This window comes from Carcharodon carcharias, chromosome 17, assembly GCF_017639515.1.
Source record: "Carcharodon carcharias isolate sCarCar2 chromosome 17, sCarCar2.pri, whole genome shotgun sequence".
NCBI classification, from domain to species: domain Eukaryota; kingdom Metazoa; phylum Chordata; class Chondrichthyes; order Lamniformes; family Lamnidae; genus Carcharodon; species Carcharodon carcharias.
This window is the reverse complement of record NC_054483.1, coordinates 41,816,569-41,831,972: the sequence shown is the minus strand read 5'-3', so window position 1 is coordinate 41,831,972 and position 15,404 is coordinate 41,816,569. Positions and strand designations below refer to the sequence as shown.

Genomic DNA, 15,404 nt, shown 5'->3' with positions numbered 1-15,404 from the left:
CTGTCTCTGGGTCACAGAGAGTGCTGTGACCACGTGCTCGCTGTCCCTGGGACACAGAGAATGTTCTGACCCCAGGGTCACTGTCCCTGGGTTACAGAGAGTGTTCAGACACCACGGTCATTGTCACTGGGTCACAGTGTCTTGACCCCGGGGTCACTGTCCTTGGCTCACAATGTCCTGACCCCGGGGTCACTGTCTCTGGGTCAGAGAGAGTTTTCCTGAATCTAGGGTGACTGTCGCTGGGTCACAGTTTTCTGATCCCTGGCTCACTGTCCCTGGGTCACAGAGAACGTCCTCACCTCGGGGCCGTTGTCCCTGTGTCACAGAGAGTGTGCTGAACCCGGGGTCACTGTCCCCAGGTCACAGAGGGTGTCCTGACCCCGGGTCACTGTCCCCGTGTCAGAGAGTTTGTCATGTCCACGGGGCCACTCTCCCTGGGTCACAGAGAGTGTCCTGACCCCGGGGTCACTGTGCCTTGGTCACAGAGATTGTCCTTATACCGAAGTCACTGTCCCCGGAACACAGAGAGTTTCCTTACACAGGGGTCACTGTCCTTGGGTCACATAGAGTGTCTGGACGCCGCTGTCATAATCCCTGGGTCACAGTGTACTGACCCCAGGGTCACTGTCCCTGGGTCACAGAGAGTATCCTGACCCCAGGGTGACTCTCCCTGGGCCTCAGAGTGTGCCCTGATCCCGGGGTCTCTTCCCTGGGTCACAGAGAGTTTCCTGACCCCGGGATCACTGTCCCTGGGTCACAGAGATTGTCCTTACACTGAAGTCACTTTCACAAGGTCACAGAGAGTGTCCTTACACAGGGGTCACTGTCCCTGGGTCACAGTGTCCTGACCCCGGAGTCACTGTCCTTGGGTCATAATGCCCTGACTCCAGGGTAACTTTCCCTGGGACACAGGGAGTGTCATGACCCCGGGGTCACTGTCTCTGGGTCACAGAGAGTGCTGTGACCTCGTGCTCGCTGTCCCTGGGTCACAGAGAATGTTCTGACCCCAGGATCACTGTCCCTGCGTCACAGAGAGTGTTCAGACCCCACGGTCATTGTCCCTTGGTCACAGTGTCTTGACCCCGGGGTCACTGTCCTTGGGTCACAATGTCCTGACCCCGGGGTCACTGTCCCAGGGTCAGAGAGAGTGTCCTGACCCCGGAGTCACTGTCTCTGGGTCACATAGTGTGTCCTGACCCCAGGGTGACTCTCCCTGGGTCTCAGAGAGTGCCCTGACCCCGGGCTCGCTGTCCCTGGGTCACAGCAGTGTCCTGAACCCAGGGTCACGGTCCCTGGGTCAGAGAGAGTGTCCTGAACCCGGGGTCGCTGTCCCTGGGTCACAGAGATTGTCCTTACACTGAAGTCACCGTCGCCAGATCACAGAGAGTGTCCTTACACAGGGGTCACTGTCCCTGGGTCACAGTGTCCTGACCCCGGGGTCGCTGTCTCTGGGTCACAGAGAATGCTGTGACCTCGTGCTCGCTGTCCCTGGGTAACAGAGAATGTTCTGACCCCAGGATCACTGGCCCTGGGTCACAGAGAGTGTTCAGACCCCACGGTCATTGTCTCTGGGTCACAGTGTCTTGACCCCCGGGGTCACTGTCCTTGGGTCACAATGTCCTGACCCCGGGGTCACTGTCCCTGGGTCAGAGAGAGTTTTCCTGAACCTAGGGTGACTGTCGCTGGGTCACAGTTTTCTGATCCCTGGCTCACTATCCCTGGTTCACAGGCAGTGTCCTGTCCCAGGATTACTCTCCCAAGGTCACAGAGAGTCTCCTAACTCTGGATTTTTTGTCGCTGGGACACAAAGAGTGTCCTGAACTCAGAGTCACTTTCCCAGGGTCAAATTGACCTGACCCCAGGGTCACTGTCATTGGGTCACAGAGAGTGTCCTGACCCCGGTGTACTGTCCCTGGGTCACAGAGAGTGTCCTCACCTCGGGGCCGTTGATCCTGTGTCACAGAGAGTGTCCTGACCCCGGGGTCGCTGTACCTGGGTCACAGAGTGTGTCCTGACCCCGGGGTCACTGTCCTCAGGTCACAGAGGGTATCCTGACACCAGGGTCACTGTCCCCGTGTCAGAGAGTGTGTCATGTCCACGGGGCCGCTCTCTATGGGTCACAGAGATTGTCCTTACACCGAAGTCACTGTCCCTGGGTCACAGAGAGTGTCCGGATGCCGCGGTTATTGTCCCTGGGTCACAGTGTCTTGACCCCAGGGTCACTGTCCCTGGTTCATAGAGTGTCCTGATCCCGGGGTCACTGTCCTTGCGTCAAATAGTGTCCTGAACCCGGGGTCCCTGTCCACGGGGCATCGAGAGTCTCCTGGCCCGGGGTTGCTGTCCCTGGTTCATAGAAAGTTTCCTGAACCCGGAGTCACTATCCCAGGGTCACACATCGTGTACTGAACCAGGGGACCCCGTCCCTGGATCACCGATAGTCTCCTGTCACAGGGTCGCTGTCCCTGGCTCACAGAGTGTCCTGACCCCCCGGCACTGTCCCTGGATGACAGAGAGTACCCTGATCCCGGGGTCGCTGTCCATGGGTCACAGAGAGTGTCCTGACCCCGGGGTCAATGTCTCTGGGTCAGAGAGAGTGTCCTGAACCTAGGATGACTGTCCCAGGGTCACAGTTTTCAGATCCCGGGCTCACTGTCCCTGGGTCACAGGGAGTGTCCTGACCTCGGGATTAGTCTCCCCAGGTCACAGACAGTCTCCTAACTCTGGAGTCACTGTCGCTGGGTCACAAAGAGTGTCCTGACCTCAGGGTCACTTTCCCACGGTCACACTGACCTGACCCTGGGGTCACTGTTGCAGGGTCACAGAGATTGTCCTGACACTGGGGTCACTGTCCCCGTGTCAGAGAGTGTGTCATGTCCCCGGGGCCACAGTCCCTGGGTCACAGAGAATGTCCTGACCCCAGGCCCGCTGTCCCAGAGTCACAGAGAGTGTCCTGACCCCAGGGTCACTGTCCCAGGGTCACAGAGAGTGTCCAGACTCCAGGGTCGCTATCCCTGGGTCAGATAGAGAGTCCTGACCCCAGGGTCAATGTCCCTGAGTCACAGAGAGTGTCCTGAACCCAGAGTCGCTGTTCCTGGGTCACAAAGAGTGTCCTGAACCCAGGGTCCCTATCCCTAGGTCACACAGAGTGTCCTACCGCGGGAACGCTATCCAAAGTCACAGAAAGTGTCCTGATCCAGGAGTCACTTTCCCTGGGTCACAGAGAGTGTCCTGATCCCAGAGACGCTGTCCCCTGGTCACAGAGAGAGTCCTGACTCCGGGGTTACTCTCCCCAGGTCACAGAGAGTCTCCTAACTCAGGGGTCACTGTCGCTGGGTCACGAAGAGTGTCCTGACCTCAGGGTCACTTTCCCAGGGTCACATTGACCTGACTCTGGGGTCACTGTCGCAGGGTCACAGATAGTGTCCTGACACCGGGGTGCTGTCCCTGGGTTGCAGAGAGTGTTCTGTCCCCGGGGCAATGTCCCTGGGTCACAGAGAGTGTCCTCACCCCGGGGCCGTTGTCCCTGCGTCACAGAGAGCGTCCTTACACCGAAGTCACTGTCCCCGGATAACAGAGAGTGTCCTTACACATGGGTCACTGTCCCTGGGTAACAGAGGTTGTCTGGACTCTGGGGTCACTGTCTCTGGGTCACAGAGAGTGTCCTGACCCCAGGGTGACTCTCTCTGGGTTGCAGAGAGTGCCGTGACCCTGGGCTCGCTGTCCACGGCTCACACAGAATGTTCTGACACCCCCGGTCATTGTTACTTCGTCACAGAGAATGTTCTGACACCGGGGTCACTGTCCCTGAGTCACATAGAGTGTCCGGACCCAGCTGTCATTGGTCCTGGGTCACAGAGAGTGTCCTGACCCCGGGGTGACTGTCCCTCGGTCACAGAGAGTGCCGCGACCCCGGGCCCGCTGTCCCTAGGTCATAGAGAATGTTCTGAACCTGGGGTCACTGCCCCAGGGTCACAGAAAGTGTCCTGACACCGGGATCACTTTCCCCGTGTCAGAGAGTGTGTCATTTCCCCGGGGCCACAGTCTCTGGGTCACAGAGAATGTCCTTACACCGGGGTCACTGTCCCAGGGTCACAGAGTGTATCCGGACCCCGCGGTCATTGTCCCTGGGTCACTGTGTTGTGACCCCAAGGTCACTGCCCCTGGGTCACAGAGAGTGTCCTGACCCCGGGCTCGCTGTCCCAGAGTCACAGAGAGTGTCCTGACCCCAGGGTCACAGTCCCAGGGTCACAAAGAGAGTCTTGACCCCAGGGTCGATGTCCCTGGTTCACAGAGAGTGTCCCGAACATGGAGTCGCTGTTCCTGGGTCACAAAGAGTGTCCTGAACCCAGGGTCCCTATCCTTCGGTCACACAGAGTGCCCTGACCGCGGGAACGCTATCCCAAGGTCACAGAAAGTGTCCTGACACCGGGGTCACTGTCGCTGGGTCACAAAGTGTGTCCTGACCCCGGAGTCACTTTCCCCTGGGTCACAGAGAGTGTCCTGATCCCAGAGTCGTTGTCCCCTGGTCACAGATAGTGTCCTGACCCCGGAGTTACTCTCCCCATGTCACAGAGAGTGCCCTGACTCTGGGGTCACTGTCCCCTGGTCACAGAGAGTGTCCTGACCCCGGTGTCGCCGTGCCCTGGTCACAGAAGTGTCCTGACTCCGGGGTTACTCTCCCCAGGTCACAGAGAGTGTCCTGACCCCGGTGTCGCCGTGCCCTGGTCACAGAAGTGTCCTGACTCCGGGGTTACTCTCCCCAGGTCACAGAGAGTGTCCTGTCCCCGGATCACAGAATCTGTCCTTTCCCCGGGTTGACTTTCCTGGGTTACAGAGAGCATCCCGAATCCGGGATCACTATCCCTGGCTCACAGAGAGTGTCCTGTCCCCGGGGTCACTGTTTTTGGGTCACAGAAAGTGTCCTGACCCATGTCACTGCCCCGGGGTCACTGTGTCTGGTTCATAGAGAGTGTCCTGACCCCGGGGTCGCTGTCCCCAGGTCACAGAGTGTGTCCTGACCCCGGGGTTACTCTCCCCAGGTCACAGAGAGTCTTCTAACTCTGGGGTCACAGTCGCAGGGTCACAGAGAGTGTCCTGACACCGGGGTCACTTTCCCCATGTCTGAGTGTGTGTCATTTTCCCGGGGCCACTGTCCCTGGATCACAGAGAGTGTCCTGACTGCGGGGTCACTGTCCCTGGGTCACAGAGATTGTCCTTACACCGAAATCACTGTTGCCGGATCAAGGGGTCACTGTTCCTGGGTCACAGAGTGTGTCCGGACCCCATGGTCAATGTCCCTGGGTCACAGTGTTCTGATCCCGGGCTCACTGTCCTTGGGTCACAGTGTCCTGACCCCAGGGCAACTCTCCCTGGGTACAGAGAGTGTCCTGACCCCTGGTTCACTGATTCTGGGTCACAGAGAGTGTCCTGACCACAGGGTGACTGTCCCTGGGTCACAGAGAGTGCTGTGACCCTGGGTCCACTCTCCCAGGGTCACAAAGTGTCCTGATACCGGGGTCACTGTCCCCATGTCAGAGAGTTTGTCAAGTCCCCGGGGCCACAGTCCCTGGGTCAGAGAGATTGTCCTGACTCCGGGGTCACTGAGCCTGGGTCACAGGGATTGTCCTTACACCGGGGTCACTGTCCCTGGGTCACAGAGAGTGTCCGGACCACACAGTCATTGTCCTTGGGTCATAGTGAGTGCCCTGACCCCGGGGTGACTCTCTCTGGGTCACAGAGAGTGTCCTGACCCCAGGATCACTGTCTCTGGGTCTCAGAGAGTGTCCTGACCATAGGGTGACTGTCCCAGGGTCACAGAGAGTGTCCTGACCCCGGGGTCACTATCCCAGGGTCACAGAGAGTGTCCTGACCCCGGGGTCACTATCCCAGGGTCACAGAGAGTGTCCTGACCCCAGGCTCGATGTCCCTGGGTCACAGAGAGTGTCCTGAACCCGGGGTCCCTATCTCTCGGTCACAGAGAGTTTTCTAACCGCAGGGTCGCTATCCCTAGGTAACAGAAAGTGTCCTGACCCCTGGATCACTGTCCCAGGGTCACAGAAAGTGTCCTGGCCCCGGGGTTGTTCTCCCTGGGTCACAGAGTGTTCTGACCCCGTGGTCACTGTCCATGGGTCACAGAGTCTGTCCTGTCCTCGGGGTCACTGTCCCAGGGTCACAGAAAGTATCTTGACCCCAGGGTCGGTGTCCGAGTCACAGTGTCCTGACTCCAGGGTCACTCTCCCCAGGTGACAGAGTGTGTCCTGACTCTGGGGTCACTGTCGCTAGGTCACAGAGAGTGTCCTGTCCCTGGGGTCACTGTCCCTGGGTCACAGGGATTGTCCTTACACCGGGGTCACTGTCCCTGGGTCAGAGTGTCCGGACCACACAGTCATTGTCCTTGGGTCACAGTGAGTGCCCTGACCCTGGGGTGACTGTCCCAGGGTCACAGAGAGTGTCCTGACCCCAGGGTCACTATCCCAGGGTCACAGAGAGTGTCCTGATCCCGGGGTTACTCTCCCCAGGTCACAGAGAGTGTCCTGTCCCTGGGGTCACTGTCGCCGGGTCACAGAGTGTCCTGAACCCGGGGTCACTGTCCCAGGCTCACAGAGATTGTCCTGACTCCAGGGTCACTGTCCCTGGGTCACCTCTGTTTTGAAAGCATGTTGGAGCCTGGGGTTGGCCGCACTGATGATCTTCTCGGGCATGAAGTCCAGATCACATCTCGTAGGGAGAGGGGGCCTGACACCCCCACCCCGCCGGCACCACTCCCGACCGGGCCCCCAGGCCACCAAACCCAACGCCCGTACTTAGGCGAAGCTCCTCGTCCCGGACTCTGCACCGGCCCACCATCATGTCACAGGCCCCGCCCCTCAAACAGAGCACAGCCTCCTCCTCCCGCGCGCACGGTGGATACGTCATATCCTTTCCACGCAGTCGGGTAACCAAGCAACTGAAAAGCGGACTCAGTTTCGGAGAACACAGGTGAGAGTGATCAATACCGAGAGAGACTGATCAATACAGAGAGAGAGTGATCAATTAGAGATAGAGATCAATATAGAAAAAGTGACCGATACAGAGATAGAGAGCGATCAATACAGAGAGAGAGAGTGCTCAATACAGAAATTGTGCAAACAATACAGAGAGAGAAAGAGTGATCAATACAGAGAGAGAAAGAGTGATCAATACAGAGAGAGACTTATCAATACAGAGTGATCAATACAGAGAGAGAGTGTGAACAGTACAGAGAGAGTGATCAATACAGAGAAACACTGATCAACACAGACAGAAAGAGTGATCAATACACAGAGAGAGTGATCAATACAGAGAGAGACTGTTAACAATACAGAGAGAGAAAGAGTAATCAATGCAGAAGGAGAGTGATCAATACAGAGGGAAAGTGTAAACAATACAGAGATAGAAAGAGTGGTCAGTAAAGAGAGAGTGGTCAATACAGAGAGAGAAAGAGTGATCAATGCAGAGAGAGAGTGATCATAACAGGGAGAGAGTGATCATAACAGGGAGAGAGTGATCAATACAGAGAGAGATTGATCAATACCGAGTGAGTGTGATCAATACAGAGAGAAAGTGTGAACAATACGAAGAGTGTGAGAACAGTTCAGAGAGGAGGAGTGATCAATACAGAAAGAGTGAGAGATCAATACAGAGAGAGAGTGATCAATACAGAGAGACAGTGATCAACACAGAGAGAGTGTTCAATACAGAGAGAGTGCGAACAAGACAGAGAGAAAGAGTGATCAATACAAAGAGAGATTAATCAATACAGAGAGAGAGTGAACAATACAGAGAATGAGTGACCAATACAGAGAGGGAGTGATCCATACCGAGAGAGAGTGTGCGAACAACACAGAGAGAAAGAGTGTGAACAATAAAGAGAGAGACAGAGTGATCAAGATAGAAAGAGAGTGATCAATACAGAGAGAGTGATCAATACAGAGAGGGACTGCTCAAAACAGAGAGAAAGAGTGATCAATACAGAGAGAGAGTGATCAATTCAGAGTGAGTGATCAAGTTCGAGAGAGTGTGATCAATACAGAGAAAGAGTGATCAATACAGAGAGAGAAAGAGTGATCAATATATAGAGAGAGCGATCAATACACAGAGATCAGTACACAGAGAGAGAGTGCTCAATACAGAGAAAGAGTGATCAATACAGAGAGAGTGATCAATACAGAGAGAGAGTGTGAACAATGCAGAGAGAGTGATCAATACAGAGAAACAGTGATCAACACAGAGACAGAAAGGGTGATCAATACACAGAGAGAGTGATCAATACAAAGAGAGAAAGAGTGATCAATGCAGAGGGAGAGTGATCAATACAGAGGGAAAGTGCAAACAATACAGAGATAGAAAGAGTGATCAGTAAAGAGAGTGGTTAATACAGAGAGAGAAAGAGTGACCAATGCAGAAAGAGAGAGATCATAACAGGGAGAGAGTGATCAGTACAGAGAGCGATTGATAAATACCGAGTGACTGTGAACAATACAGAGAGAGGTAGAGTGATCAATACAGAGAGAGAGTGATCAATACAGAGAGAGAGTGTGAACAAAACAGAGAGAGTGATCAATACAGAGAGAGTGAGAGATCAATACAGAGAGAGACTGATCAATACAGAGAGAGACTGATCAATACAGAGAGAGAGTGATCAAGACAGAGAGAGAGAGTGATCAAGACAGAGAGAGAGAGTGATCAAGACAGAGAGAGAGAGTGATCAAGACAGAGAGAGAGAGTGATCAATACAGAGAGAGAGTGATCAATACAGAGAGAGTGATCAGTACAGACAAAGAGTGTGAACAATACAGAGCGAGAAAGAGTGATCAATGCAGAGAGAGAGTGTGATCAATACAGAGAGAGCGTATTCAAAACAGAGAGAAAGAGTGAGCAATACAGAGACACAGTGATCAATTCAGAGAGTGATCAATTCAGAGAGAGTGTGATCAATACAGAGAAAGAGTGATCAATACAGAGAGAGAAAGAGTGATCAATATAGAGAGAGCACGATCAATACACAGAGAGAGAGATCAGTACAGAGAGAGAGAGAGTGCTCAGTACAGAGAGAGAGTGTGAACAACACAGAGAGAGAAAGAGTGATCAATACAGAGAGAGACTTATCAATACAGAGAGAGTGATCAATGCAGAGAGAGTGTGTGAACAATACAGAGAGAGTGATCAATACAGAGAGAGACTTATCAATACAGAGAGAGTGATCAATGCAGAGAGAGTGTGTGAACAATACAGAGAGAGTGATCAATACAGAGAAACAGTGATCAACACAGACAGAAAGAGTGATCAATACACAGAGAGAGTGATCAATACAGAAAGAGTGTGAACAATACAGAGAGAGAAAGAGTGATGAATGCAGAGGGAGAGTGATCAATACAGAGCGAGAGAAAGAGGTCAGTAGAGAGAGAGGGAGATCAATACAGAGAGAGAGTGATCAATACAGAGATAGAGAGAGAGTGATCAATACAGAGACAGAGTGATGAATACAGAGAGAGTGTTCAATACTGAGAGAGTGTGAACAAGACAGAAAGAGTGATCAGTACAAAGAGAGACTGATCAATACAGAGAGAGAGAGTGAACAATACAGAGAATGAGTGACCCATACGGAGAGTGAGTGATCCATACTGAGAGACAGTGTGTGAACAACACAGAGAGAAAGAGGGTGAACAATAAAAAGAGAGAAAGAGTGATCAAGACAGAAAGAGAGTGTTCAATACAGAAGGAGAAAGAATGATCAATACCTAGAGAGAGTGTGAATACAGAGAAACAGTGATCAATACAGGGAGCAAGTGATCAATACAGGGAGCAAGTGATCAATACAGTGAGAGAGAATGATCAATACAGAGAGAGTGATCAATACAGAGAGAGTGTGAACAATACAGAAAGAGGAAGAGTGATCAATACGGAGAAATAGTGATCAATACAGAGAGAGAGTGATCAGTACAGACAAAGAGTGTGAATAATACAGAGAGAGAAAGAGTGATCAATGCAGAGAGAGAGTGCTCAATACAGGGAAAGTGTGTGAACAATACAGACAGAGAAAGGGTGATCAATACAGAGAGAGAGTCATCAATACAGAGAGAGAGCGTGAACAATACGGAGAGTGTGAGAACAGATCAGAGAGGAGGACTGATCAATGAAGAGAGAGTGATCATGACACAGAGAAAGAGTGATCAATACAGAGAGAGTGATCAATACAGAGATAGAGCGAGAGTGATCAATACAGAGAGAGAGTGTTCAATACATAGAGATGTGAACAAGACAGAGAGAGAAAGAGTGATCAATACAGAGAGAAATTGTGAACAATACGGAGAGTGTGAGAACAGTTCAGAGAGGAGGAGTGATCAATACAGAAAGAGAGTGAACAATACAGAGAGTGAGAGTGATCAATATAGAGAGAGTGAGAGATCAATACAGAGAGAGAGTGATCTATACAGAGAGACAGTGATCAACACAGAGAGACGGTGATCAATACAGAGACAGAGTGATCAATACAGAGAGAGAAAGTGTGTCAACAATACAGACAGAGTGATCAACACAGAGAGAGAGAGATCAGTACACAGAGAGAGTTACCAATTCAGAGAGAGAATGATCAATACCAAGAAACAGTGTGTTCAATACAGAGGGAATGTGAACAATACAGAGTGAGAGACAACAATACAGAGAGTGTGATCAATACAGAGAGAATGATTAATACAGAGAGAGAAAGTGATCAATACAGAGAGAGAGTGATCAATACCGAGAGTGAGTGTGAACAATACAGAGAGAGTGAGATCTGTACAGAGAGTGAAAGAGTGATTAAGTCACAGAGGGAAAGATCAATGCAGACAGAGAGAGTGATGAAAGAGAACTCAATGCAGAGAGAGATTGATAATTACAAAGTGAGAGTGATCAATACACACAGAGTGTAAACAAGACAGAGAAAGTGATCAATACAGAGAAGGAGTGATCAATGCAGAGAGGGAGAGATCAATACAGAGAGAGTGAGATCTGTAGAGAGTGAAAGAGTGATTAAGTCACAGAGGGAAAGATCAATGCAGAGAGACAGAGAGATCAGTACAGAGAGAGAAAGTGTGATCAAGTCTGAGAGGAAAACATCAATTCAGACAGAGAGAGTGGTGAATACAGAGAGAGAGAGAGAGATGAATATGGAGAGAGGGAGAGAGAGAGAGTGATCAATACAGAAAGCGGGAGTGAATAATACAGAGGGAGTGATCAATACAGAGAGAGTGGTCAATACAGAGAGGGTGTGATCAATACAGAGAGAGAAAAAGAGTGACCAATACAGAGAGAGTGATCAATATGGTGGGAGTGATCAACACAGAGAGAGAGAGAGATCAATCCAGAGAAGCAATGATCCATACAGAGAGAGAGTGATCAATACACAGTGAGAGAGTGAACAATACAGAGAAAGTGTGTCAACAATACAGACAGAGTGATCAATACAGAGAGAGAGAGAGATCAGTACACAGAGAGAGTTACCAATTCAGAGAGAGTGATCAATACAAAGAGAGAGAGTGTTCAATACAGAGGGAATGTGAACAATACAGAGTGAGAGACAACAATACAGAGAGAGTGTGATCAATACAGAGAGTGAAAGTGATCAATACAGAGAAAGAGTGATCAATACCGAGAGTGCGTGTGAACAATATAGAGAGAGAAAGAGTGATCAATACAGAGAGAGTGTGAGCAATACAGAGAGAGAAAGAGTGATCAATACAGAGAGACAGTAATCAATACAGAGAGAGAAAGAGTGATCAATACCGAGAGTGAGAGTGACCAAATAGAGAGAAAAAGAGTGATCAATACAGAGATAGAGAGCGATCAGTACAGAGAGAGAGTGATCAATACAGAGAGAGAGTGTGCAAAATAGAGAGAAACAGTGATCAATACAGAGTGATCAAATCAGAAAGAGAGTGATCAGTAGAGAGAGAGTGATCAATTTAGAGAGAGTGATCAATACAAAGAAAGAGTGATCAATACAGAGAGAGAAAGAGTGATTAATATAGAGAGAGTGATCAATATACAGAGAGAGATCAGTACACAGAGAGAGAGAGTGCTCAATACAGAGAGAGAATGAGTGATCAATACAGAGAGAGTGTGATCAATACAGAGAGTGATCAATACAGAGAGTGTGATCAATAAAGAGAGAGAGTGTGAACCATACAGAGAGAGTGATCAATACAGAGAAACAGTGATCAACACAGAGACTGGAAGAGTGATCAATACACAGAGAGTGATCAATACAGAAAGAGAAAGAGTGATCAATGCAGAGGGAGAGTGATCAATACAGAGGGAAAGTGTAAACAATAAAGAGAGAGTGATCAATACAGAGTGTGAACAATACAGAGAGGGAGTGATCAATACAGAGTACGAACAATAAAGAGAGAGAAAGAGTGATAAATACAGAGAAAGAGTAATCAATAGAGAGAGAGTGATCAATACAGAGAGAGAATGATCAAGACAGAGAGAGATTGATCATGACACAGAAAAAGAGTGATCAATACAGAGATAGAGTGATCAGTACAAACAAAGAGTGTGAACAATACAGAGAGTGAAAGAGTGATCAATGCAGAAAGAGTGATCAAGACAGAGAGAGAGTGATCAAGACACAGAGTGATCAATAGAGAGAGAGATCAATATAGAAAGAGTGATCAATACAGAGATAGCGAGTGAACAATACAGAGAGAGAGAGTGATCAATACTGAGAGAGTGAGAGATCAATACAGAGAGAGTGATCAACACAGAGAGACAGTGATCAATACATAGCGAGAGAATGAGGTCAATAGAGGGAGAGGGAGATCAATACAGAGAGAGAGTGATCAATACAGAGAGAGAGTGTTCAATACACAGAGATGTGCACAAGACAGAAAGAGTGATCAATACAGAGAGAGAGAGTGTTCAATACACAGGGATGTGCACAAGACAGAGAAAGAGTGATCAATACAGAGAGAGAGTGATCGATACAGAGAGAAATTGTGAACAATATGGAGAGTGTGAGAACAGTTCAGAGAGGAGGAGTGATCAATACAGAAAGAGAGTGATCATGACACTGAGAAAGAGTGATCAATACAGATAGAGAGTGATCAGTACAGACAAAGTGTGAACAATACAGAGAGAAAGAGTGATCAATGCAGAGAGAGAGTGATCAAGACAGAGAGAGAGAGTGATCAAGATACAGAGAGAGAGTGATCAATAGAGAGAGAGAGAGAGAGATCAATATAGAAAGAGTGATCAATACAGAGATAGAGAGTGAACAATACAGAGAGAGAGAGTGAGAGATCAATATATATAGAGAGAGATTGATCAAAACAGAGAGAGATATATACAGAGAAAGGGAGATATATACAGAGAGAGAGAACTCAATGCAGAGAGAGATTGATAATTACAAAGTGAGACAACAATACAGAGAGAGTGTGATCAATACAGAGAGAGTGATTAATACAGAGAGAGAAAGTGATCAATACAGAGAAAGAGTGATCAATACTGAGAGTGAGTGTGAACAATATAGAGAGAGAAAGAGTGATCAATACAGAGAGAGAGAGAGATCAATACAGAGAGAGAGAAATAGATCAGTGTACACACAGAAAGAGTGATCAATACAGAGAAATAGTGATCAATACAGAGAGAGCGTGATCAATACAGAGAGAGTGATCAGTCCAGACAAAGAGTGTGAACAATACAGAGAGAGTGTGTGAACAATACAGACAGAGAAAGGGTGATCAATACAGAGAGAGAGTGATCAATCCAGAGAGAGATAGTGATCAATACAGAGAGGGAGTCTTCAAGACAGAGAGAGATCGTGATCAATACAGAGAGAGTGAGAGATCCATACAAAGAGGGAGTGATCAACACACAGAGACAGTGATCAATACGGAGAGAGAGTGATCAATACAGAGCGAGAGAAAGAGGTCAATAGAGAGAGAGGGATCTCAGTACAGAGCGATAGAGTGATCAATACAGAGACAGAGTGATCAATACAGACAAAGAGTGTGAACAATACAGAGAGAGAGTGTGAACCATACAGAGAGGGAGTGATCAATACCTAGTATGAATAATAAAGTGAGAGAAAGAGTGATAAATACAGAGAAAGAGTAATCAATAGAGAGAGAGTGATCAATACAGAGAGAGAATGATTAAGACAGAGAGAGATTGATCATGACACAGAGAAAGAGTGATCAGTACAAACAAAGAGTGTGAACAATACAGAGAGAGAAAGAGTGATCAATGCAGAGAGAGTGATCAAGACAGAGAGAGAGAGAGTGATCAAGACACAGTGTGATCAATAGAGAGAGAGAGAGATAGATCAATATAGAAAGAGTGATCAATACAGAGATAGAGAGTGATCAATACAGAGATAGAGAGTGAACAATACAGAGAGAGAGAGTGATCAATACTGAGAGAGTGAGAGATCAATACAGAGAGAGTGATCAACACAGAGAGAGACAGTGATCAATACATAGCGAGAGAATGAGGTCAATAGAGGGAGAGGGAGATCAATACAGAGAGAGAGTGATCAATACACAGAGATGTGCACAAGACAGAAAGAGTGATCAATATAGAGAGAGAGAGTGTTCAATACACAGAGATGTGAACAAGACAAAGAGTGATCAATACAGAGAGAGAGTGATCGATACAGAGAGAAATTGTGAACAATATGGAGAGTGTGAGAACAGTTCAGAGAGGAGGAGTGATCAATACAGAAAGAGAGTGATCATGACACTGAGAAAGAGTGATCAATGCAGAGAGAGAGTGATCAAGACAGAGAGAGAGAGAGAGTGATCAAGACACAGAGAGAGAGTGATCAATAGAGAGAGAGAGAGATCAATATAGAAAGAGTGATCAATACAGAGATAGAGAGTGAACAATACAGAGAGAGAGAGTGAGAGATCAATATATATAGAGAGAGATTGATCAAAACAGAGAGAGATATATACAGAGAAAGGGAGATATATACAGAGAGAGAGAACTCAATGCAGAGAGAGATTGATAATTACAAAGTGAGACAACAATACAGAGAGAGTGTGATCAATACAGAGAGAAAGTGATCAATACAGAGAAAGAGTGATCAATACTGAGAGTGAGTGTGAACAATATAGAGAGAGAAAGAGTCATCAATACAGAGAGAGAGAGAGATCAATACAGAGAGAGAGTGATCAATACAGAGAGAGAGAAATAGATCAGTGTACACACAGAAAGAGTGATCAATACAGAGAGAGAGTGATCTATATGGACAGACAGTGTGAACAATACAGAGAGAGAGAGAGAACAATACAGAGAGAGAGTGATCAATACAGGGAGACAGTGACCAACACAGAGAGAGAAAGAATCATTAATACAGAGAAAGAGTGATCAATACAGAGAGAAAAAGACTGACCAAAACAGAG

The 15,404-nt window shown here is 48.6% G+C and overlaps 1 protein-coding gene across 3 annotated transcripts in view; it reads left to right on the top strand.

Moving 5' to 3' along the window:
• The first annotated feature begins 6,912 nt into the window (after window positions 1–6,912).
• Window positions 6,913–15,404, top strand: part of dydc2 (DPY30 domain containing 2) — a 111,505-nt gene continuing 103,013 nt past the window's right edge. For 2 of the 3 annotated variants that reach the window (XM_041210154.1, XM_041210156.1), the window contains exon 1: window positions 6,913–6,978. The gene's annotated coding sequence lies outside the window, so the exon portion shown is untranslated. The remainder of the gene's footprint in view (window positions 6,979–15,404) is intronic. The other variant, XM_041210155.1, reaches the window with a different exon arrangement.